The following is a 26902-nucleotide window of genomic DNA, read 5'->3' on the forward strand; positions in this document are numbered from 1 at the left end:
TGACATCGAAGTTACACAGGGGAGTACCTTTATCCGCTTGTAACATCAGGAAATCGGTGATGGCCTTTCGCTGTTCGTAAAGGCGGTCTAACATGTGTAGGGTTGAATTCCACCTTGTTGCAACGTCGCAGATCAGGCGATGCTGTGGAATTCCGTTCTGCCGCTGCAGCTCAAGGAGGGTGTGCTTTGCGGTGTAGGAATGGCTGAAATGCATGCAAAGTTTACGTGACATTTTAAGGATGTCTTGCAGTGGGATGGTGGATTTTAGGAACCGCTTGACAACCAGATTGAACACGTGAGCCATGCATGGCGCATGGCACAACCTTCCTTGACGCAGAGCAGACACCATGTTCTTTCCGTTGTCGGTCAACATGGTTCCGATTTTCAGTTTGCGCGGATACAGCCATCTGTCGATTTCTCTGTTCATTACACTGAGAAGTTCCTCCCCTGTGTGACTACGTTCGCCAAGGCATACCAGGTGCAGCACAGCGTGACACCGTTGCGCCCTGCACATGTGATATGCCGGTCGGGTAATGGGACTTGGCACGGGGGTGGCGGCTGAGGACACGGCGGAAGAAGAGGTGGTAGAGGCGGACATCTTTGCCGGACCAAGGACGTGCAAACGTGGAGGCAAAAGCGGCGTGACCTGTCCAAGTTGCTGGTGCGGCTGTGACGGCACCACGTTCACCCAGTGGGCCGTAAATGACATGTACTGTCCCTGACCGTAGTTACAGCTCCACACGTCGGCGCTGCCGTGCACTTTGGCAGAGACCGACATGCTCAAAGACTGGCCCACCATCTCTTCTACATGTGAATGCAGGGCTGGCACTGCCATTTTGGCGAAGAAATGACGGCTTGGCACTCTCCACCGCGGCGCGGCACAAGCCATCATTTCTCGGAAAGGTGCTGAGTCCACCACTTGGAAAGGGAGGGACTGCAGCACCAGCAACTTGGACAGGAGGACGTTCAGCTTTTGCACCGTCGGGTGCGTGCTCGCAAACTGTTGTCTCTTGGAAACGGATTCCAAGAAAGACTGCTGACGGAATCCGTGAAGAGGAGTAGCAGGAGAAGGAGCATCAGAACGAGCGGAAGATGCCAACGAGCGACAACTCCCCTCAGCAGAGGTGTTGGAGCCTTGACTGGCTGATAGAGGGCGATTGACGTCGGGTGACGGAGCAAGTAACGGAGCGGGTGATGGAGCGGGGGCTGGGGCAGGCAGAACCGCCGTATCTTTATCACGGTTTTCCCAGGCCACCAAATGGCGACGCTGCATATGCTGACGCAACGCTGTAGTCCCAACATGGGCCCCCTGGCCACGCTTGACTTTCTGGCCACATAGTCGACATACGGCTACGTTTACTTCCTCGGGCGGCTTGACAAAAAATTGCCACACCGCCGAGTAGGAAACTTTGCCCCCGATACTCCTCACTGGCTGACTGCTGCTTCCTCCGTGCACACCGGCACCACTACTGGCCGTGGTGGTAGGCTGCAGTGGAGCTGGTGCTGTACTCCGTGGCCGTTTGCCTCCACTGACACTGCTGCGACCCTGCTGCCTCCTGGGCAACCCACCGACTGTTTTGCTCGCTGCCAAGCTGCCACCCTCTTCTCCTGATGATGCGGAAGCAATAGCCTGATGACGACGAGGCTGCCAAGTGCGATCAGCCTCATCATCATCAATTAGGGTCTCCGCCTCACTACTAGCCCCCTCGGCTGCGTGTGGGTCAGGAGACAGACCTGTCTCTAGACCGGCTACCGAGCCACTCTCCTCGCCACTACTTCTTCGCCTGGCTGCTGAAGAGGCGGATGTCTCCCCCCGTTCCTGAACCGCCCTCTGTTAGCTCTTCCTCACTGTACAGTGGGGCTGAGCCCACAGCATGCGATATTTCGCTTGGTGAGGGAACACCAAAGGACAGGGGCAGGTAGAGGACACGTGATTTCAGTGGGCTTGCTCCCGGGCCATGCCAACTAACGGTTGTGTCTGACGTACCCACCGACCGTTGGCTGTAGGTGTCAGAGGTGACCTGGGATGAGGAAGACGACTGAGCCAACCAATCGATGACGGCAGGGTTGTCGGTGAAGACACGACCGCTGGATGACACCGGGAGCACTGGCCTCTGGCTGCGACTAGTGCTGCCTCGACCCCTTCCTCTGCTGCCACGTCTGCTCGCTCCTAAAACATTGCCTCCTCTGCCACTCCTCTGCATGTTGTCTGACATACTATTTAATTAAACGATTCTGTGTCCCTGAGTAACAATTCTGTGTCTGTCCCTGAGTAACAATTCTGTGTCCCTGAGTAACAATTCTGTGTCCCTCAGTAACAATTCTGTGTCCCTCAGTAACAATTCTGTGTCCCTGAGTAACAATTCTGTGTCCCTGAGTAACAATTCTGTGTCCCTCAGTAACAATTCTGTGTCCCTCAGTAACAAGTCTGTGTCTGTCCCTGAGTAACAATTCTGTGTCTGTCGCTGAGTAACAATTCTGTGTCCCTCAGTAACAATTCTGTGTCCCTCAGTAACAATTCTGTGTCTGTCCCTGAGTAACAATTCTGTGTCTGTCCCTGAGTAACAATTCTGTGTCTGTCCCTGAGTAGCAATTCTGTGTCCCTCAGTAACAATTCTGTGTCCCTCAGTAACAATTCTGTGTCCCTCAGTAACAATTCTGTGTCCCTCAGTAACAATTCTGTGTCCCTGAGTAACAATTCTGTGTCCCTGAGTAAAAATTCTGTGTCCCTCAGTAACAATTCTGTGTCTGTCCCTGAGTAACAATTCTGTGTCTGTCGCTGAGTAACAATTCTGTGTCCCTCACTAACAATTCTGTGTCCCTCAGTAACAATTCTGTGTCTGTCCCTGAGTAACAATTCTGTGTCTGTCCCTGAGTAACAATTCTGTGGTTGTCCCTGAGTAACAATTCTGTGTCTGTCCCTGAGTAACAATTCTGTGTCCCTCAGTAACAATTCTGTGTCCCTCAGTAACAATTCTGTGTCCCTGAGTAACAATTCTGTGTCCCTCAGTAACAATTCTGTGCCCCTCAGTAACAATTCTGTGTCCCTGAGTAACAATTCTGTGTCCCTGAGTAACAATTCTGTGTCCCTCAGAAACAATTCTGTGTCCCTCAGTAACAATTCTGTTTCTGTCCCTGAGTAACAATTCTGTGTCTGTCGCTGAGTAACAATTCTGTGTCCCTCAGTAACAATTCTGTGTCTGTCCCTGAGTAACAATTCTGTGTCCCTCAGTAACAATTCTGTGTCCCTCAGTAACAATTCTGTGTCCCTCAGTAACAATTCTGTGTCTGTCCCTGAGTAACATTTCTGTGTCTGTCCCTGAGTAACAATTCTGTGTCCCTAAGTAATGTTTCTGTGGCCCTAAGTAACGGTTCTGTGGCCCTCAGTAACAAATCTGTGTCCCTCAGTAACAATTCTGTGTCTGTCCCTAAGTAACAATTCTGTGGCACTAAGTAACAATTCTGTGTCTGTCCCTGAGTAACAATTCTGTGTCTGTCCCTGAGTAACAATTCTGTGTCTGTCCCTGAGTAACAATTCTGTGTCCCTCAGTAACAATTCTGTGTCCCTCAGTAACAATTCTGTGTCCCTGAGTAACAATTCTGTGTCCCTCAGTAACAATTCTGTGTCCCTGAGTAACAATTCTGTGTCCCTGAGTAACAATTCTGTGTCCCTCATTAACAATTCTGTGTCCCTCAGTAACAATTCTGTGTCTGTCCCTGAGTAACAATTCTGTGTCTGTCGCTGAGTAACAATTCTGTGTCCCTCAGTAACAATTCTGTGTCCCTCAGTAACAATTCTGTGTCCCTCAGTAACAATTCTGTGTCTCTCCCTGAGTAACAATTCTGTGTCTGTCCCTGAGTAACAATTCTGTGTCCCTAAGTAACGTTTCTGTGGCCCTAAGTAACGGTTCTGTGGCCCTCAGTAACAAATCTGTGTCCCTCAGTAACAATTCTGTGTCTGTCCCTAAGTAACAATTCTGTGGCACTAAGTAACGTTTCTGTGGCCCTAAGTAACGTTTCTGTGGCCCTAAGTAACGATTCTGTGGCCCTAAGTAACGTTTCTGTAGCCCTAAGTAACGTTTCTGTGGCCCTAAGTAACGTTTCTGTGGCCCTAAGTAATGTTTCTGTGGCCCTAAGTAACGGTTCTGTGTCCCTCAGTAACAATTCTGTATCCCTCAGTAACAATTCTGTGTCTGTCCCTGAGTAACAATTCTGTGTCCCTAAGTAACAATTCTGTGTCTGTCCCTGAGTAACAATTCTGTGTCCCTAAGTAACGTTTCTGTGGCCCTAAGTAACGGTTCTGTGGCCCTCAGTAACAAATCTGTGTCCCTCAGTAACAATTCTGTGTCTGTCCCTAAGTAACAATTCTGTGGCCCTAAGTAACGTTTCTGTGGCCCTAAGTAACGTTTCTGTGGCCCTAAGTAACGATTCTGTGGCCCTAAGTAACGTTTCTGTAGCCCTAAGTAACGTTTCTGTGGCCCTAAGTAACGTTTCTGTGGCCCTAAGTAATGTTTCTGTGGCCCTAAGTAACGGTTCTGTGTCCCTCAGTAACAATTCTGTATCCCTCAGTAACAATTCTGTGTCTGTCCCTGAGTAACAATTCTGTGTCCCTAAGTAACGTTTCTGTGGCCCTATGTAACGGTTCTGTGGCCCTCAGTAACAATTCTGTGTCCCTCAGTAACAATTCTGTGTCTGTCCCTAAGTAACAATTCTGTGGCCCTAAGTAACGTTTCTGTGGCCCTAAGTAAGGTTTCTGTGGCCCTAAGTAACGATTCTGTGGCCCTAAGTAACGTTTCTGTGTCCCTAAGTAACGTTTCTGTGTCCCTAAGTAAAGTTTCTGTGGCCCTAAGTAACGTTTCTGTGGCCCTAACTAATGTTTCTGTGTCCCTAAGTAACGTTTCTGTGTCCCTAACTCTCTCCCTGAATACAGCCAGGTCTGCCTCTGTTGAATGACTGGAGGCAAATGGAGAATTCTAAAATGGCCGCCATTTATAGCTCGACCATTACACTGTGCTGGCTGGCTGGCTGCTGATTGGCTAATGCAATCAACAATATAAAACGCCAAATTGCTGTGCAAAATAATGGTACCGCTTTCAGCACCAAAAATCTGAAATAATCATACCGCCAGGGAGGTTAATGACTGCTTGCTTAGTGTTACATAGTCTGGCTGAAAAAAGACAAAGTCCATCCAGTTCAACCAATAAAGAAAAAAAAAGTTATAATATTATACCCACAGTTGATCCAGAGGAAGGCAACAAAAACCCAGCAAAGCATCAGATAAATTGCTCCCGCAGGGAAAAAAATTCCTTCCTGATCCCCCGAGAGGCAATCAGATGTTCCCTGGATCAACTTTACCTATACTGTAAATGTTAGTATCCAGTTATATTCTGTGTATCTAATAAAGAATCGAGGCCTTTTTAAAAGCAATCCACTGAGCTGGCCAGAACCAACTCTTGAGGGAGTCTATTCTACATTTTCACAGCTCTCACTGTGAAGAAACCTTTCATTGTTTGGAGATTACATTTATTTTCCTCCAGATGTAAAGAGTGCCCCCTTGTCCTTTGTGATGACCTCAGGGTGAATAGTTCTACACCGAGTTCTCTATATGAACCACTGATGTATTTATACATGTTGATCATATCCCCCCTTAATCTCCTCTTCTCAAGAGAGAATAAATTCAGTTCCTTTAATCTTTCCTCATAGCTGAGCTCCTCCATGCCTCGTATCAGTTTGGTTACCCTTCTCTGTACTTTCTCCAGTTCCCCAATGTTCTTTTTGTGTATTGGTGCCCAAAACTGAACTGCATATTCCAGATGAGGTGTTACTAATGATTTGTACAGGGGCAGGGGCAGGGGCGGACTGACCATTTGGAAACTTGGGCACTGCCCGGGGTCAGTAGGGGGCCCCATGAGATGCCCCTGGTACCTTTTTCATAGGCTTTTTTGAGTTTGGGCAAGGACACAGGGGCCCCATGATCCCATATTGCCCGGGGGCCCCATGAGTTGTCAGTCCGCCCCTGTACAGGGGTAATATGATATCTCTCTCTCTGGAGTCTATACCTCTTTTAATACAAGAGAGGATTTTGATCTCTTTTGAAACCGCAGCTTGGTATTGCATGCCATTATTAAGCTTGTGATCTACCAGAACTCCCAGATCCTCCTCCACCATTGATTCCCCCAGTTGTACTCCCCTAGTATGTATGATGCATGCATATTCTTAGCCCCCAAATCAACATTAAACCTCATTTGCCACATAGTTGCCCAATTAAACAGTGCATTGAGGTCGGTTTGTAAGTTGAAGACATCCTGTAAGGACGCTATTCCACTGCACAGCTAGGTGTCATCTGCAAAGATTGAAATGGTATTTTAATCCCAGACCCTATATCGGTTATAAATATATAAAAAAGTAAGGGTCCCAACACTGAACCTTGGGGTACACCACTGACAACCCTAGACCATGCAGAGTATGAATAATTAACCAATACTTTTTGAATATGATCTTTTAGCCAGTTTTCTATTCGACCCTTAGACTTTACCTTACACATTAACTGTGTTTGGGGAACAGAGTCAAACGCTTTTGCAAAATCCAAGTATACCACGTCCACCGCCATCCCTGTCCAAGGTTTTGCTCACCCCCTGTGATTGTAAAGCTGTGATTGCCTCACACCTATCACATGGTATCTGGCTACCTGTACCATGTGATTAGCTGTAGCTGATCACAGCATGTCAACAGAAAGCAAGCTGTCATGCATAGAAAGCCATTCATGACAGTTGACTATTGCTTATAACAGTGATCATCACTGTTTTAAGCAATAATAGTGTAAAGAAACAAAAAATAAATCCCTGATCACCCCCCCAGAGTAGTGCAGAGTCACTATGGTGGCACTGAACTACTCTGATGATAGTATGTAAAAAAAAAATAGTAAAATAAGAAAAAAAGTTAAACATTTAAAAAAATTTACAAAAAAATTATTCATTCATTTTTTCTGAACATACTGTCATCACTCAGTATCCCTGATCACTGCCACGCCAGTCATATGATGATGTTTCACATGACTGTCATATTGACTGTCATATGCCTTTAAATGTTTTCTATATTTTGTCTCTGCTCCTCCCTTTGCTTTGGATTAGTTAATGTTGCATAGATAGCCCTCCCCTTTTCCCAGAAATGCATTGCAGCAAGCCTCATGGCATGGAGCAAGACACAGTATGTTCTTTTGACCTATGGAATTTCATTGTTGTAAGATTCTCTCAGTTTATGGAATAAACTTCACAAGATCTACAAGATGTCATTCTCATTTGAGTCACTGACTGTGGTATCCAACTGAGGTTGAAGTTATCACTATCTCATCACAACTGTAAGTTACAGAGATCACACTATCAATGCTTAGATTGGAGAGACAGAACAGTAAAAAGAACTGTGGAATGCTTCATATGAACCTGGCTAATCAAAGGAACAGTGAACTATCTTCATAATAATCCATGCCAACTAGTATACACAGTGAGATGTTACATGGATACTGGATATCACAGCTATAGAGAGTGCAGCCATCTCTACACAAGTCTGTACATGCCTCCAAGTATATCCCAGGATAACACTCATCAGTGTCAGGACAAATTATTTAGGCAATGTTTTACAACTGCAAGTTTACATACTGCATCTGTATATATTAGCACATATCTTGCCTGTGAACTTATAAGAAAGAGAAAAAGAAAATCTTCCTGCAATTATTGCATTAAAACATGAACTCAGTCACAGAAGAAGTTATACATTTCTCTGTACACTTTCTATCAACCCCTCTCCTTGCTAACATGATGTTTCAGGAAAGTACAGTCTTGGGAAACTAAATACACACCACAATCAGAGCTTCATCCAGAGCAGGACTTAGATAAAAGAGAAAAACGCTTAAGAAATCCAAGCTGGAAGGTGCAAGAAAATCTTAATGCTGACAAGTCAGAATTGCTGTCTAATATTAATGACTTATGGTCTAATACTGTTAAATGCATGTCTGCTCTCTCCCAACAATCACATGAGCCATTACAACTAGAGGGTGCTATCCAGCACTTGAATGTTGAAGAAAGGCTATGTGCATCTGAAGATCTATGTTTCTTGGCCTTTACTGTGTGTGTGTTTGTTAGTAGTATGGTGTTTTTTTTTTTTAATATATATTTTTTGTTTTAGGAGGATGTTGTAACCAGATGTATGGTTTTTTGTATTTATTTATTTTTTTATTTTGTATATATGTATTTTATACCTTTTTGTAAGAAAATTTTGTTGCTGGTTGCAAGATTTTATCTAATAAAATATTTCCAGCACTTGAATGTTGCTTATGAGAATTATCAAAGTCTGTGTTAAATATATTGCTCTGTTAAAGCGGTACCACACTCAAGAGTCATTGGAAGAATTAAGGAGTTTTGAGGAGCTCAATCTTGAAAGAGACAATTTAGTGGTGCAAACAAAGACAAAGGCAGAAGTGAGAATAACACAGTTCCATGGATCTTATCGCTCTGCATCTACTAGATGCTCCTCAAAATCTTCCAAATCCATAAAATCAAGATCTTCTACACAGTCAACAGCTAATAAAAGCCTGTGCTGATGCTGAAGCTTCTAAAATTCAGGCAGCTTTCACCCAAAGGAAAGCAGAAATGGAGGCTCAGGCCGCAGAAATGGAGGCCCAAGCTGCATATAAGAAAGCAGAAATGGAGGCTCAGGTCGCACAGAAGAAGGCAGAAATAGAGGCTCAGGATGCATATAAGAAAGCAGAATTGGAGGCTCAGGCTGCGGAAATGGAGGTTCAGGCCACGCATAAGAAAGCAGAATTAGAGGCTCAGGTCACATATAAGAAAGCAGAAATGGAGGCTCAGGCTGCAGAAATGGAGGTTCAGGCCGCACATAAGAAGGTAGAATTAGAGGCTCGGGTCGCATATAAGAAAGCAGAAATGGAGGCCCAGGCTGCACATCAGAAAGCAGAGAAAGAAGCTGAAGCCACACGCCAAAAGGCAGATATTGAAGTTTTGGAAAAACAATGTGAGCATGCCACAGCCATGGCAAAGTTAAGGGTCTTAGAACAAGCCGCTAGTGAAAATGAAAGCGACAACAGTTCCAGACACTCAGTTGTATCTTATGTCTCAGATTCTTCACACACCTCTCCAGAACGTCAACACCCTGTCACAACAACCAAAGTACTCAATCAAAGTCTCTTCTCTGCACCTACCGTACCTCAAGACCATTTGCCCTTATATCCTCCAATACATCAGACTGCAACATCTCAGCTAGCTGCAGACACTGGTGTGTATTTAATAGACCATCCACCTTACTTTGGCACCAACAGAGTACCTCCTAGCAAATGCACTGCTCTACAAACCAACATGTCAAGGGACTTTAAGCCAGCTCTGGCATTGAATGCCTTAACAGCAACATATGTTCCCAAATCACTCCTTGTAAGTCCACCAACCATTACAACCAACTGCAGTCATGCACCCAAAATATGAAAACATGGACATGTCACAGTTTGCTAAATACAAGCTCCGCAGAGAGTTTGTTAAGACAGGTCTCACCAAGTTTGATGACAAGCCTGAAAATTACAGAGGCTGGAAATCTACTTTTGTATTTCAATGGTTTTTATTAATTTTAAACAGTATAAAACACAGGCAACAAAACACACCCATGCAGGGGCTATCAATTACACCAATAAAAAAGGCATAATAGAGCAGATTCCAATAAGGCAAAACGTATGCCCACACAGGGGCTATCAATGGCACATAGATTACAATAGGATCTACTTTTAAGACCACAATGAATGACCTAGACATCAATGCCACAGAGGAATTAGATCTACTCATCAGATGGCTAGGTTCCCAGTCTACTGAACGCATCAAGAGGCTCAAAGCAGTTCATATTGACAACTCTGCTGCAGGCCTTAATGCTGCTTGGGGCAGACTTGAACATACCTTTGGCAGCCCAGAGGCCATTGAAGATGCTTTATTCAAAAGGTTCCAAAGCTTCCAAGGATTTCTGCTAGCAACAATCTAAAGTTTCAAGAACTCAGCAATGTTCTATTAGAGCTTCAATTTGCTAAGTCTGACATCAACCTACCTGGTCTCAGTTACCTTGACACCTCTCATGGCATCAAATCTATTGTTCTCAAGCTACTATATGGAATTCAAGAAAGGTGGGCAGCGCTTGGATCAAAGTATAAGGAAGAACATAGAGTTGCCTTTCCTCCTTTTTCCTACTTCTGCGAGTTCATCAAAAGAATTGCAGACACTAAGAATGACCCAAGTTTCTCATATGGGGACTGTAACCTTCTCAGTACACTCTGTCCAAGACCTACGAACACACGTGTAGGTAGGTGTGAGACCGTAGAGGCCCAGCATTAGTGAAAAGGACTAATGTTCTACCTGCACCTGCTACAGTTCTTGAAAAGACTGATCAAAACAAGAGAATTGAGGACCCAAATCGCCAGTGTCCAATACATAACAAACCACATCCACATCGGCTTCAGAAAGAAAACCCTCCAAGAACGTAAGGAACTTTTGAAGAAATTTGGGGTTTGCTACAAATGCTGTGCCTCCACAGAACACTTTGCAAAGGACTGTAAAGCGATCATCAAATGTATGAGTGTGTCAGTGATGACCATGTGCAAGCTCTTCATCAATATTTGCACAACTCTACTACGCTCACAAACAATCTTCCTGTGGGAGCACTCAGATAAAGCAGCACCTACCACCCCAGTGTTCTCTACATGTACAGAGGTCTGTGGAGAAGGATTCTGCGACAAATCATATGCAAAGATATGCTTGGTCTGTGTATACCCCAAAGGTCAACCTGAAAAGGCCATAAGACTATATACTGTTCTGGATGATCAGAGTAACAGATCTCTTGCAAGAACACAGTTTTTTGAACTGTTGAACATAACTGGATATGCTCTGCCTTATACTCTAAGCACTTGTTCCGGGCACTACAGAAGTCTTAGGTAGGAGAGCCAGTGGTCTTGTAGTTGCTCCTCTGAATGACAAAGTGGAAATATCTTTGCCCACTATCACTGAGTGCAACCAGATTCCAAGCATCAAAGAGGAGATCCCTACTCCTGAAGCTGCTTTTCACCATTTTCACTTAAAGCACATAGCCAACCAAATACCAGCCCTGGATGAAAGTGCCGATATCCTGCTGTTACTTGGTTGAGACATCCTGAGGGTGCACAAAGTTTGTCATCAAATCAACGGTCCACACAATGCACCATATGCTCAGCGTCTGGATTTAGGATGGGTCCTACTCAGTCTCTTCCTTTAAAACACATGCTCTGTCAAATGGGTGAACAACTTGTTCTGCACAATGACCTCACAAATATATTGTGAAAGAAAGACAGTTTGAAAGGGGTGCACAACAGCACATCCTACAAGACAATAAGAAAGGTCTTAATCTCTGGGATGACAACATCGGCAACACAGTGTTCGAGGTAACCACTAAAGACAATGAGTTGGCAGCTACCATAGAAGACAAAGAATTCTTGAAAACCATGAGTAAAGAGTTCTACCAAGATGATTCCAACAGTTGGGTAGCACCGCTATCATTTTGTAGCCCAAGAAAGAGACTACCATACAACAGGGTACACGCAGAATCATGGTTTGTTTCTTTAAATCGCAGTTTGAACCAGAAGCCTGAGATGAAAAAGCACTTTGTGGACTTTATGCAGAAGTTGTTTGAGAGAGATCATTCTGAGCCTGCACCTTCTCTTATGGAAGGAGAAGAATGTTGGTATCTACCATGCTTTGGTGTCTACCATCCTCGCAAGCCTGATCAGATTAGGGTTGTCTTTGAGTCAAGTGCTCGTCATGAAGGCGTCTCTCTCAATGACAATCTTCTCACTGGGCCTAATCTGAACAACAATCTCATAGGAGTTTTACTTCACTTCAGACAAGAGCCAATTGCTGTTATGGCTGACATTCAGCAGATGTTCCACTGTTTCATCGTCCGTGAAGATTACAGAAACTTCCTCAGGTTCCGATGGTGCCGCAATAATGATGTCAATGATAAAGTCATAGACTACCGAATGAAGGTACATGTTTTTGGTAACAGTCCTTCTCCTGCAGTAGCAATTTATGGACTGAGGAAAACAGCTCAAGAGGGTAAGAAAGAATTTGGATCTGATGCAAGACAGTTCGTTGAAATAAATTTCTATGTAGACGACGGACTCAAATCTCTGCCCAATGAAGAAGAAGCTATTGACCTTCTTACTAGAACCCAGAAATGCTTGCCACTGCAAACCTTAGACTTCAAAAAATCATCTCAACAGCGACAAGGTCATGATAGCCTTTCCTTCTGATGACCATGCTGTCAGTGTGAAGAAATTCCAACTAGGATCTGACCTTTCTGTTACACAACTCAGTCTTGAATTGCTTTGGAATGTTAAACAAGACACATTCACATTTCAAGCATCAGCCTGTGACATGTCTTTCGCAAAGCAAGGAGTACTGTCTACAGTAAACAGCATTTATGATTCTTTAGGTTTCATTACACCTCTCACCATTCAGGGTAAGATACTGCTGAGACAACTTACTTCTGAAAGCTCAGACTGGGATACCCCCTTACCCAAGGAGAAACAACAAAGGTGGGAATCCTGGAAACAGTCTCTAAAAGCATTAGAACAACTCCAGATACCACGCTCTTACACCTAAGCATCCTTAAAAAATGCCACCAAATATCAGGGAGCGAGGAGCCAGACACACAAGGAGGTGCAATTAAAGGTAGGTTTATTTACACATAAACAAGGCAAGAGTCTATGCAAGTCCGACAGCAACAGCGGATGACTTGGTGGGACAGAAGTTCTCCTGCCGAGGTCATTTTCCAGGATAATCAAGTCGAGAACCAGCGGGAATCGTAGCCAAAGCCAGGGTCAGAAGCCAGGAAGAATGGTCGCCAGAGCCGGGGTCAGAAGCCAGGAAGAATGGTCGCCAGAGCCGGGGTCAGAAGCCAGGAAGAATGGTCGCCAGAGCCAGGGTCAGAAGCCAGGAGGAGTCTTAGCCAAAGCCGAGTCGGTATGCAGGAGAGCAAAGAGTTAACTAAACAGGAGCTTGCTGCTGTGCAACAGACAGGACACGAATGCAATGGACAGCTGCAAACAGCAGACTTAAATGTGATAAGCCGCCACCTCCTGGGAGGAGCCGCAGAGGGCTGAAAGCATAAAGGATCCCACAATGCTTTGCAGACCTAAGATGGATGCCAGCACATGGAGCAGCAGAAGCCCTGAGGAAAGGTAGGACTTTGATACCAGAAGAGAGATTCATGTCTTCTCCGATGCTTCCAACGAAGCCATTGCTGCGGTGGCTTATCTTCGAGCTGCAGATGCCAACGGTAAAGTGGGTGTAGGATTTATCATGGGCAAGACCTGTCACGATCGCGGCGTCAGACCCCAGACCTTCTCACCAAACTCATGACCGAAGGACTAGCCGATCTAAAACCGTGTCACATGCGTAACAATGCCACACCCAGTTGTACCCTGCACAACGATTTTCCAGCTAATTGGACCACAATCGATGTACCGGCAGCTTGAGCGATTGTTACGGGGTCAGGTTAATTACGCAATTAACCCTTCACACTGCCACCACCTCCTTTTTGTACAGAGAAAGAGGAAACTCGGCGATATCAGTTATAACACTATAATGGTTGAGGTAATCGTCTGTATAACACGGTTATACAGAGGGTTAAACAAACACAGTAGCGTTCTCTTTAGAGGCAGGAATTCGTAAATTGCAATAAAGTGCTATAGAAACAGTTCAACACTTTCAGAAGGAAAGATTTATTACTAAAAGGTCAAATGGATGCAATAAAAATATTTACAGAAAAAGATGTAACTAAGATATATATATAAATATACAGAGACTAACAGCACAGCAAAGAGGTATCAGAGAGAGGTGAAAGGGTTAAAGTACTTGCCACAGTCCTGGGTTAGCAGATCCAAGTTTCAGAGCGAAAGGGCACGGCTCTCCCCAGGTGGTACTGATGTTAAAATGGGAGACGTCTTCAACTTTTCTTCTTAGGCCTGACAGCCTAATTTGTAGTTCCCCAGCAGGGGGTGTCTCTGAAGTCAAGGACCAATACCCCGTTTAGGGCGTGGAGGTCTGGGCGTGGACCTAAATTAGAGCCAAAATCTTGTGTAGTTCATATTTTGGCTCATAACTTTTCCTATGCACAAGTGACATTCCACCCGTGGGTAGATTATTATGCAGACATGTTTGAGGATTGATTAGATATGAATTATGAAATTATACACTGAATGGTTCACGAGATCTATTTTTCGGCTTTCCTATGTATTCGAGACAAGGCGAGTGACCTATCAAATTATTTGTCTTCTCTAAGCCAATCTGACGATATGTCTGGTTTTTATGTAAGTCTCTCATATTCCAAGATAAGAGACGTAGGGGAAAAATGGACTTTTAAAAGTGTTAGCTGGTCCCGCCTTCCTTGGAATGTCTTGAACTCCTGGGAAAGCTTGCCTTATCTTATATGAGGTGTTACATTTTACAGGTTCTTCGGACAGCTAGGCCCCAGCTCCCTTGGGGACTTTATAGCTCCTAGCCCCCTTCTGGGCTCTGGCCTCCTGTGACACTCCTAACACACATACACACTGGCCAAATGTCGCTGTGCCTCTCAGAAAGGGAGGGGGAGAATGAGAGGGAAATATGTTTGTCAGGAATGGTTAACCCCTTTCTTTAGGGTATACATTGATTTCCAGCTGTCTGGTGTGCACTATTATAAGTCATTTTGTAATTTATTAACAACCACACAAAAGTAAGGGAATATTGAGGGTGTTGCTAATACTTTATCAGTCACATCTCTCATTCTCTTTATTTCCCCTGTACAAGGTGTGGCTCCCCTTGATCAGCAGCGTCTGGTCATGGAGTCAATGATGGGTGACATTAGTAAAATTACAACTAGTAGAAGAGACAGCAATGATTGTGGACACAAGGGACCCTGTCCTGATCTCCAGATTACAGTGATCCTTCTTGTGTGATCATCTACTTAGTGTACACCTCACAAAGAGTGAGCACAGTCCTTCCCAGCAGTTATTTCCTCCTCTGATGGCCCTTGGAAGCTTTGTATAATTGTGTTGCTCAATCAGTGAGCAGAGTCTATTAGGGAAACCTGCGTGAGAGAGATAAGGCAGGAAATATGTGACCCACCACTCATTCACTGCAGGCCTAAAATGACTTTGCAAAGTGTAATTAACCCAGAAGGGGTAGTGGGGCGAGCTTCCTCTTGGAAGGAATACCCAAAATCTCTATCTACCTCAATGCTCTTTTATGATGGCTGCAAAACCTGTACTAGTGATTTTCACCATTTTCAGGATGGTTAACCCCTTTGCCAAGATGGAGATTGAAGCCAAAATGGTTGAACCGCGTCCATCTCTGTGTGTACACGGTTACATCTCCCCCCTCAGGTGGTTGCATTGGAGGGGACTGCAATTTCCCTCCTGATGCAACCCACTTCTGCCGCGGGCTGGCTTGACCAGGGCACAGAGCCACTGTGCCCAGGGATTCACCTTGGAGTGATATGCACTGCGGGAGACCCAGGTTCCTTCTGAAAAGGAAGCTGTTCTCCCCAGCAAACTGCTGTGCCAACCAAGTGAGTGGTCACGGGTGACCACCAGTTGGCTGTGGCTATCTGAATACTGTGGCGACTGCCAGGGTGCCCACCTGTTCACAAAACACTTTGGCTCAGGGGTGTCATCTGCTAACATATTAATATGTAGCTTCTTGTCGAGGCAGAGAAGGAGATTTCCCTCTCCCATTTTCTTCCTCAGGCTTAGGACTACATCTGGCCCAAAGGTAGTGGCACCTGTGTGCATCGGAACCGGACAGGCGAATTCTGGAACTCGCCTCCCAGATGTGTCCACAGGTAGCTTCATCCAAGATGAACAGTCCTCATTACCTGCTAGCATCCAGGACACCAGTTCCTCCAGTTTCCTGTCTGCTAGGTCAGTCACAGGTCCAGCTGAGCCATGATAGTTGCACCCAGGCGTCTTACCGTAGCCAGCTGCACCCACGACTGACTTAACCTGCTTTTTGGCCTGGGGAGCAGACCAGGCCACAACTGCCTCAGTCTCCCCATGCCCAGATTTCTGGGGGTCTCTTCCTACTGGTGGTTCCCAAAGCTGAACCACTGACATGCCACTCTGACAGTTACCCTTCTCGACTGTCAGACTAGGCACTGGCAGTTGATTCCTGACTAGTGACAGGGGCCCAAGTTGCTCTTCCCAGACAGGGCCGAACACCGCAAGGCCCCTGAAGTGGGCAACTGCACCCAGTTCCACTCCACATTGCAGGTCATTCCTGACCCCTGGAGAGGCGGTTGGTGCATTCTCAACCCCAGCTAGGTCTCCCGTGGATTCAGGCAAGCCACATGGGGTAGTGAAGGCTGGCTCGTCCTGAGCCTCCTGGGTTAGAGATGGTGCACCATACCCCCTGCTCAGGTCCATGATGGTTAAACAGCGGGAACCTTCTGGATGCTTCATTACCTCATGGCCCCCGGGCATGGGGTGTGCCACACCCACAGGGCTGGCGCTCAGTTTTCCATGGTCCTCAAAAAGCCTGGTCATCGGATCCTGTTTGGGGATCGAGACTACCGGGGATGCCCAGACTCGAGCTGACCCCTGGATTCCTGACTGCGCCATTCCCTCTGTCTCTTTGGCCCATTCAGCCTGCACCTCCTGGGAGATGATGTTGGTGGAAGGCAGTAGGGAGGCAGACATTCTGAATCACACGGTGAGCTCTCTCCGGGTTCTCCTGAATCCAGACACCATCTATCAGAGTCATTGCCAGCAGCTTCTGGACCTGAGTGGCAAGAAAAGGTGATTGGAGCTGAGAACCGCAGCCCTGTCTCTGAAATCCGAGCATCAACCCCAATAAGACCCCTTGCACTCCCAATCCAAGTGTGCTGTCCCTGCCTAGGACACATATTTGTGTCCCTGCCTGATGACACACCGTGACAGGTCAGATCAGATGACATGCTTTCAGGCTTCCAACCCCCTGCGGATAGGCCATTCTTCCTGTCAGGCCTGTGTTTATTCTTCCCAGCAGGGAAGTTCACACCTAGCCAGAGGCTGAAATCCTTGTGTGAATGGCTTTCCAGTGCTGGCCTGCATGTGGGACTACAAGGCCCAGTCAGCTGTTGTTTACTCTCCTCAGCAGGGAAGCCCTCGGCTAGCTGACCTCTGAAGTTCCTTTGTGGATTGCTTTTCAGTGCTGCCTTATGCGTGGAACTACAAGTCCCAGCCGGCTGTTTACCCTCAGCAGGGCAGCTCACAGCTAGCTGACCTCTGAAGTTCCTTTGTGGATCGCTTTTCAGTGCTGCCTTATGCGTGGAACTACAAGTCCCACCCAGCTGTTGTTTACCCTCAGCAGGGCAGCTCACAGCTAACTGACCTCTGAAGTTCCTTTGTGGATCGCTTTTCAGTGTGCCGTATGCGTGGAACTACAAGTCCCAGCCGGCTGTCCAGTACCATGCAAGACCAACGGCTGGGCACTTATCAAGGCATAATCTTCTGAGCCTGGGCAAGGGACAGGCCTATCCAGACCATCCCTTTGCTCAGCCCCCAGAGATTGTACCTCTGCCCCCTTCACAGCACTGTGGGTGACCCCCAACAATGAAAATGCATCATTTGTTTCATCATGAATATCATAACCATCATTAGCATTACCAACATTCTCATCAACATTACTGACATTATCATCATCGTCATCATTATCATTATCAACAGTCATGTTGATAATATCAATGACACAAGTTCGATACCTCCCCAGGCTTCTCGTTCTCCAGCTAATGGAGAATCCTGTAGCCCCACTCCATTCCCAGCCTCCTCCCTCTGTCCATCCACAGGTTGCCCAGACATTACCCCAATATTTGCACACAGTACCTTGGCATGTCCAGAGAGTTCCAGGGGGCCCTTTTGGGTATTCTCGACAGGGGCATAATAGGAAACAAGAGTGTCTAGGTCAGCACCCAACAAAACAGGTGTGGGAATTTCCTCCGAGACCCCCACCTCCCTTATCCCCCTTCCCGCACCCCAATCTATGAATACCTTTATACAGGGTGTGTGTGAACGGGTCCCCCCAACTCCTGTGAGGGTAAGGAACTTTCCTGGGATGAGGTTCCTCTGCTCAATCACCTCTGGCCGGATCAAGACGACTTCTGCCCCGGTGTTCCAGAAACCAGTTACAGACCGGTTGCCCACAGTGACTGGCTGCAAGTTGGCGGGGGTTACCCGCATCTTCCTGTGGACAAACAGCACAGAAGAAGAGTTGCTGGCCGGCTGGCCAGATGATGTCGTCTGCTTCTGCTCAAGACACTGCGTCCTGAGATGTCTGGCTTTCCCACAGGTGAAACATCTGCGGTTGTCAGGCAGGGATGGCTTGGCCCCAGGGGCTGCAGGTGTGGGCGGAGGGGAAGCTTGACTCACCGACATAGGAGGGGTTGCTGTGGGCAATTTCCCCCCTTTCCAGCTGTTCGGAGGAGCCTTGCGATGGTCAGACACTTGCTTGTGGACGAAGGGATCTGCCAAATCGGCTGCAGCTTTAGTAGTTGCTGGCTCTCTCTCCAAGACAAACTGTCTGACGTCGGCCGAGCAGATGTGCAGAAGTTAATCTCGTATCATGAGATCTTCCAAAGACTCGTAGGAGTCAGCTTTCAGTCCCTTAGTCCACTGTTGGAATGTGGTGTGTAAGCGTCTCGCCACATCCGTGTAAGAGTCCCCAGGTCCTTTCTGCATGGACCTGAACCGCTTGCGGTACACTTCTGGGGTCATCTGGTACTTCCGGACAATGGCATCTTTTAAAACTTTGTAATCATCGTCCTGCCCCTCTGGCAATTCAACAAACGCGTCCAGGGCCTTGCCTCGTAGCCTTGGTGTCAGGTACCAAGCCCACTGTGTTGGGGGCACATGGTACTGGTGGCATGTTTTTTCAAATGACTGTAAGTACGTGTCAATGTCATTATCTTTTTCCATCACTGGAAACTTGGCTGCGGGGCACATGACCAGAGTGGCGTCCCTGTGCTCTAGGGTCCCGGGGTTCTGCACCTGTCGCTGGGGTTGGAGCCTTGCCATCTCCAGCTCGTGCCGACGATCAGCTTCCCTCTGCACCGCCTCTCTCTCAGCCTGGCGTTCCGCAACCTCTCTGTCACCTGCTGCTCAGCATTCCTCTCTCTCCGCCACTGCTTGGCGTTCCTCTCTCTCCGCCGCTGCTTGGCTTTCAAGGAACTGCAAGTAGGCCAGAGGATCTGTCTCCTCGATGCGTTTCAGGGCTTCCTGCATCTGAGGAGAGTCTCTGCTAGTTACAGGCACTCCAGTGCTGGCCCGCTTAGTCATTGGTGTGACGATACCATTCGGTGATCATCCAGTGTCAGTCTCTGTATGCCTATCCTGCGAGGCCATCTCTGAGCCACTGGGAATGTAGGTAGCGGGAACCCCGTCATGTTCAAGTTCCCCCGAGTTCTGATCTGCTCGGATATCATACTCCACTAGATCACTAATCAAATCTTCACGAGTTTTGCGACCGACGTTCATTCCCCATGAGGCACATTCTGCACTCAAATCACTTTTGCTCATTTTCCTCTCTCTCTCTCTCTCTCTCTATATATATATATATATATATATATATATATATATATATATTCCTAGATTGTAAGCTCGTAAGAGTAGGGCCCTCTTACCCCTCGTACGTTGTTTGTTGTTGTTGTACTGTGCCATGTATTGTCCCCCCTATTGTACAGCGCTGAGCAAACCCTTTGGCGCTATATAAACTCGTAGTAATAATAATAATAATAATATATATATAAAATATGCACTGCTTGTTTCTAAGGACTTTTTCCACAAAGGTTACAATCCTTCAGTGCAGAGCTAGTTTTTAACACTGCACTGAAGCTCTTAATGCAACTATCCCACGTACGCTGCCAGCCAATATGTCACGATCGCAGCGTCAGACCCCAGACCTTCTCACCAAACTCCTGACCGAAGGACTAGCCGATCTAAAACTGCGATGTCACGTGCGTAACAATGCCACACCCAGCTGCACCCTGCATAACAATTTTCCAGCTAATTGGACCACAATCAATGTACTGGCAGCCTGAGCGATTGTTACGGGGTCAGGTTAATTACACAATTAACCCTTCACACTGCCACCACCTCCTTTTTGTACAGAGAAAGAGGAAAGACGGTGATATCAGTTATAACACTATAATGGTTGAGGTAATCATCTATATAACACGGTTATACAGAGGGTTAAACAAACACAGTAACGTTCTCTTTAGATGCAGGAATTCGTAAATTGCAATAAAGCGCTATAGAAACAGTTCAACACTTTCAGAAGGAAAGATTTATTACTAAAAGGTCAAACGGGTGCAATAAAAATATTTACAGAAAAAGATGTACAGTAACTAAGCTATATATATATAAATATACAGAGACTAACAGCACAGCAAAGAGATATCAGAGAGAGGTGAAAGGGTTAAGGTACTTGCCAAAGTCCTGGGTTAGAAGATCCAAATTTCAGAGCGAAAGGGCATGGGTCTCCATAGGTGGTACTGATGTTAAAATGGGAGACGTCTTCAACTTTTCTTCTTAGGCCTGACAGCCTAATTTGTAGTTCCCCAGCAGGGGGTGTCTCTGAAGTCAAGAACCAATACTCCGTTTAGGGCGCGGAGGTCTGGGTGTAGACCTAAACTAGAGCTAAAATCTCGTGTAGCTCATATTTTGGCTCATAACTTTTCCTATGCACAAGTAAATTTCCACCCGTGGGTAGATTATTATGCAGACATGTCTGAGGATTGATTAGATAAGAATTATGAAATTATACACTGAACGGTTCACGAGATCTATTTTTCGGCTTTCCTATGTATTCGAGACAAGGCGAGTGACCTATCAAATTATTTGTCTTCTCTTAGCCAATCTGATGATATGTCTGGTTTTTATGTAAGTCTCTCATATTCCAAGATATGAGACGTAGGGGAAAAATGGATTTTTAAAAGTGTTAGCTGGTCCCGCCTTCCTTGGAATGTCCTGAACTCTGGGGAAAGCTTGCCTTATCTTATACGAGGTGTTACATTTTACAGGTTCTTCGGACAGCTAGGCCCCAGCTCCCTTGGGGACTTTATAGCTCCTAGCCCTCTGCTGGGCCCTGGCCTCCTGTGACACTCCTAACACACATACACACTGGCCAAATGTAGCTGTGACTCTCAGAAAGGGAGGGGGAGAATAAGGGATAAAAATATTTGTCAGGATGGTTAACCCCTTTGCCAAGATGGAGGTTGAAGCCAAAATGGTTGAACCGCGTCCATCTTTGTGTGTACGCGATTACAAGGCCAAGCTCACACCAAAACCTGCACATACTATTCCAAGGCTTGAACTTTGTGCAGCTGTGTTAGCTGTGGAAATTGCTGAGCTTATAGAACTTGAAACAGATGTTGAAATAGACACCTTTGACTTTTATACAGACAGCAAAATAGTGCTAAGATATATACACAATCGCACAAAACAGTTCTACGTGTATGTCGGCAACAGAGTGGAATGCATAAGGAAGTTCTCTACGCCAGAACAATGGCACTATGTTCCCACTAGTCTTAACCCTGCTGACTGTGGCAGTCGTGAAGTACCTACTTCTGCATTTTGGGACACATCTTGGATATATCCACCATGAAAGAAGGTTCTGCACACCTTTACTTCAGGCCTATAAAGGAACTCATACTTCTTTTGCCCAAAGAAGAAGGCAAGTCATCAACCTGAATTGAAGGGAGGTAAGAAGGAATGTGCATGTTGCTGTCTTCCCCTCTGAATACGGACTTCCATGTCTCAGCCTGGACTTTCGAGACCAACATCTGCAAGTATTATGCTAAATGTTTGCATTGTTTTCCCTTGTTCTTCCCTTCCCTCTTGTTTTGCAGATGTTCCTGGAAAGAAATTTCATTATTTACATTGGACTTGAACTAAAGTTTATTATAATAGAAATCATAGATTTCGATGGGGAGTGTCATGTTTCACATGACTGTCATATTGACTGTCATATGCCTTTAAATGTTTTCTATATTTTGTCTCTACTCCTCCCTTTCCTTTGGATTAGTTAATGTTGCATAGATAGCCCTCCCCTTTTCCCAGAAATGCATTGCAGGAAGTCTCATGGCATGGAGCAAGAAACAGTATGTTCTTTTTACCTATGGGATTTTATTGTTGTAAGATTCTCTCAGTTTATGGAATAAACTTCACAAGATCTACAAAATGTCATTCTCATTGAGTCACTGACTGTGGTATCCAACTGAGGTTGAAGTTATCGCTATCTCATCACAACTGTAAGTTACAGAGATCACACTATCAATACTTAGATTAAAGAGACAGAACAATGCTGTACTGCACTGGTGTCAGTATTAAAAAAAAATTGTAAAAACAAAATAAATAAATATATTTCTTCATTTTCTAAAAAAATTGTGACAAGAAAATTACAACTTCAAGAAAACGCCATGCCTCTTACTACGGTAAATACCTTACACTGTGTACTTTCCAAAAGGATAATTTAGGGATATTTGTACTGTCCTATTCTAAAGGCCTCCAGAATAAAATACGCCATCAGTACATCAGGATTGATACGTTTTAAGATATATATATATATATATATATATATATATATATATATCATAGTTTGTAGATTCTACAACTTTCAAATGGACTAAATTTTATACACCTATTTAGATTATTGTTACCAAAGAAATGTAGTAAAATACATTTTGGCTTAAATTTATGAAGAATGATTATTTATTTGGAAAATTTGAAAACAATAACTAAGAAAAACTTATTTTTTTTTACATTTTTGGTACTTTTTCATTTATATAGCAAAAACACCCCAGTGGTGATTAAATACCATCAAAAGAAAGCTCTATTTGTGTGAAAAAAATATAAAACTTTAATTTGGATACAGTGCTACGTGGCCGAGCAATTGCCAGTTAAAGTAGCACAGCGCTGAATAGTACAAAATGGCCTGGTCATGAAGGGGGTAAAACCTTTCTGGAGGTTCATCGGCCGTCTTCTTTCCCTGGAGCCAGCTTGCAGCTTCACAGTTGGGTGCCCACTGAGCTTGCGCCAGCAGAAAACTTAGTTTTTAACCACTTCAGTTGTTGCATCTGTGTCCCCCTTGTGGACCTGGGCAAATTTTACATTTCTATGGGTCTGACTGGTTGCTGTTTTGCTTGTATTTTTTAGGCTCCTTTGCAGTAAAGAGAGAAAACTAAAACCTGTCAATGTAAGTGCTTTACTAAATAAGAAGGCTGCACATACAAACTACTTCCAATTTTAGGAAAACAATACATAGAGACAATACATAGTGGGGTTGCTTTAATAAAACCAGGGAGTGAAAAATCTGGTGCAGCTGTGTATGGTAGCCAATCAGCTTCTAACTTCAGCTTGTTCAATTATTCTTTGACAATAGAACCTGGAAACTAATTGGTTTCTATGCAGAGCTGCACCAGATTTTGCACTCTCCAGTTTTAGTAAATCAACCCCACAGACTACTATGAGCATACATACAACACACATGCTATCAAATCTTCATCATACCAGCAAACGAGCATTGACAATGGTTTGTGTGCAATAGGGATTCACTAAAAAGTTACCTGGCTTGGGCTACAGCTTTCAGTCTAACAAGCAGGGCTCCAGACTATTCAGAATGCAGGAAACTGTGTTTTCTTGTAGTGAAGATTTAGCATCATTCCAGGTGAAGTCTCTTCTTTGGTCTTGAGAAGTCTTCTCTGGCATGGACCTTCCTTGGTGTTATGGAGTTCCCCCGGGTGTGACTCTCCCAATCCTATCCTGGCTCCTTTCATTTTCTATCATTGAGGAATCTTTGATTGACAAGCATATCTTTCCATGAAAGTGATTGGATGAAAATTAAGCCATTTGATGCTATGGCTATCCAATAATAAATACTATCTCTCACTGCTATTCAGAGTCAGAGTGACATCTCTAGCAAGTATGTGTTCATAAGTCTTAGCTATCTGTCAACACACCTGGACATGTGGATAAACAGTCAGCCAACTTAGCATACCAAAGCCATATCCACTTCAAGGAGAACATGGCCATTAACTGACCTCTACCTATTCACCTGCCTCCTGAAGACAAAGGGACAACCTTCCACATTTGACTTATAGTATACTAACAAATGTGTCAACAGGCAAAAACAGGAGACAGTCTTAATAAAGTAGGGCTCTTGAGAAACAGGAGACAAGCTTAATAAAGTAGGGCCCGGAAGAACAGATTTTAGATGTAAGTATGAAAAATCACCTAACCTATACTAGTCTATATAACTAGTAAATAGCTGATGTAACACAGGTGAAAAACCTCACTTAATAAATGCACTTTTTTTTTTTGCAGGTTAAAAAATGGGCATTTATTATTTTTTCCAGAAACCTGCAGAGCATTACACCCCTTCATCAGCAGATGGTGGGGTATGGGGCAGACAGTTACTTAAGTCCAGGAAAGTCAAAGAACTATGAGATAAAATTAAAAAATGCAGCACTAATTATAAAATAACATTAAGGTCAAAATAAAGTACATATAAGTCCCCAAATGAATGGAAGCTGGTGCATAAAAAGATTTTGATCCAAAAACTGTCACCATACACCCAAAACAGATTGGCCTCTTACCAGACAATTTGACCATACAAAATCGATCAACAAGTGCAGTGTGATAAAACATCAATACAGCAATCGATCCTCAGTAGAAATTCTCTCCAGGATGAAAGATAACTTCTGCACCTTTAAAGATCTCCGAAAGAGAAGAAACTTCCATCCGACGGTCAGTCTTCAGATGTGGAGGCTACATTAGTTTTCTTTTTTTTCAGGACAAGAACATTTTTAACAAGTACAGAAAATAACTGCTAAACTAACCAGAAAAGCAGTGTCCTTGTCAGTTCCTGTGAGCTGAACCCTGCAGGAGCCACTTACTATGATGTCGCCACGACTCTGCAAACACTGTGTTTGCAGAGCCGTGGCAAAGAGCAGAGGACCCATCATACTAAGTGGCTCCTGCAGCATTCAGCTCACAGGAACTGACAAGGACACTGCATTTCTGGTCAGTTCAGCAGTTATTTCATATTGTCTGGTAAGAGACCAATCTGTTTCGGGTGTATGGTGATGGTTTTTGGATCGAAATCTTTTTATGCACCAGCTTCCATTCATTTGGGGCCTTATATGGACTTTATTTTGACATTAATGTTATTTTATAATTAGAGATGCATTTTTTCAGTTTATATTATAACATTGCCTTTATATGTGCAAGCTGCTTTTATTCTGTTTTATTTTATCTACTTTTAATGGTTTAATGTCTGAGTGCAACATTAAACTATGAATGAACTATGAGAGAACTCACCAGCACCCTCGCAGTTCATTGAGAACTACAAGTGGACTGCCATGCTGGCAGATGGTACTTGTAATTTTTTCACTCACAGAACTGTTGTTATTGAATTGTGACAGTGGTTGCAGGGAGAGGATCCCCCACCCACTTGGATAATGGGGGATCAGGATGGGGTACAGGCAGGTGCTTTAGCAAAATATTACACCCTAAATATGTTTGTAACATATTACTAAAGGTGAACTTATCCTTTAACGCAATCAACAGGCAAGAAGACATAACAACCAGTGACAATTTTATAACAACTAGCATTAGGGCCCACCCAAGCTCCAGACTTGCTCCTTTCATCCCAAATGGAAAACCGGGTGCTGGTTACCACAGCCCATGTCTGGTTAAAAGTATTGAAAAAAAATAGATTACGGCCTGCTTACACTAGCAGGCATGCTTTATGGTTTGTTTTCATTTTTTTTTTAACTTTTTGAAATGTCATGAAATGATGCTTTTCTATACACCACATCATTTTTTCATGTGTGGCATACAATTGCAGACATGCTGTCTTTTACACAAATCACATCATTGCACGTCTATAGTGCGAACACAGCACATAGAAAACAGTTGTTTTCTATGTGTCCTTGTGTTGAGCCTGTGTTGTTCAATGCTGATCACACATCTCACTGTGCATAGGGTGAGGGAGCCATAACTGGAAGAAATAAATAACTAATTTACAATTTTTCTAAATTTACATTCCAGGTACAAAGCATGATAAATGTATCTAAATTAAATAAAGGGTTTTTTAAAATAATGTTATTTTTTTCATATTACATTCTACAAAAAAAAAAGGAAGACAAAAAATAAATGTAAATGGTAAGAGAAATTAAACCATTGGTTGGTATCTTGTTTCAAAGTATACAGTTTTTAAGCAAATCATTTTTGTTACAAAGTTACTTACCTGGAGGATATGCAAGTAACAGAAGGCTAACAATGCTAAGCTGCTGCATTGTAATTAGTTGTATGGTCTTTTAGTTGGCCTTGCGTTTATCAGATGAGTAGCCCAACATTAAAAAGTAAAATAGATGTAAGGCCAATTTACACTATTGCAAAGTGGTATCATATGCATGGTAACATTTGCAATGTTGCACATTAAGGTGTGTTGCATTTCCACATTTCCTTTCACTTTATATAGTTTGTTTGGACCAAGCTGGTCCAAACAAATATTTACCTTCACTAAGTGCTGCAGTGTCTCTAAGCACTGAATGTATTACATCAGAGGCATAGCTTGAAGCTTGTGGGCCCCGATACAAGTGTTGACCTGGCCCCCATACCCCCCCTCCCCACTACCACCCACTGCTTCCACTGCACTCTAATATACTCCCACTGTTCACCAAGATACTCCAAGAGCCTAAAGAGTTATTATAGATCTTTATTTACCTATTGAAATAGTAATTCAAAAGATTTTAGAGAAACTATACACATTTTGCTATACCTCTCAATTCTTTTGAATACCTTGGAGCAGGAGTA

At 44.4% G+C, this 26902-nt stretch overlaps 1 protein-coding gene across 2 annotated transcripts in view; it reads right to left on the minus strand.

Annotated features, from left to right (window-relative positions):
- Positions 1–23833, minus strand: part of LOC149461214 (serine/threonine-protein kinase SBK1-like) — a 142460-nt gene extending 118627 nt beyond the window's left edge. For both annotated transcript variants that reach the window (XM_089678540.1, XM_089678537.1), the window contains exon 1: positions 23650–23833. The gene's annotated coding sequence lies outside the window, so the exon portion shown is untranslated. The remainder of the gene's footprint in view (positions 1–23649) is intronic.
- Between the last annotated feature and the right edge of the window lie 3069 nt (positions 23834–26902).

The sequence above is a fragment of the Staurois parvus genome, unplaced genomic scaffold (genome assembly GCF_062004578.1).
Source record: "Staurois parvus isolate SC_StPar_1 unplaced genomic scaffold, SC_StPar_1.0 ptg000207l, whole genome shotgun sequence".
Lineage (NCBI taxonomy): Eukaryota > Metazoa > Chordata > Amphibia > Anura > Ranidae > Staurois > Staurois parvus.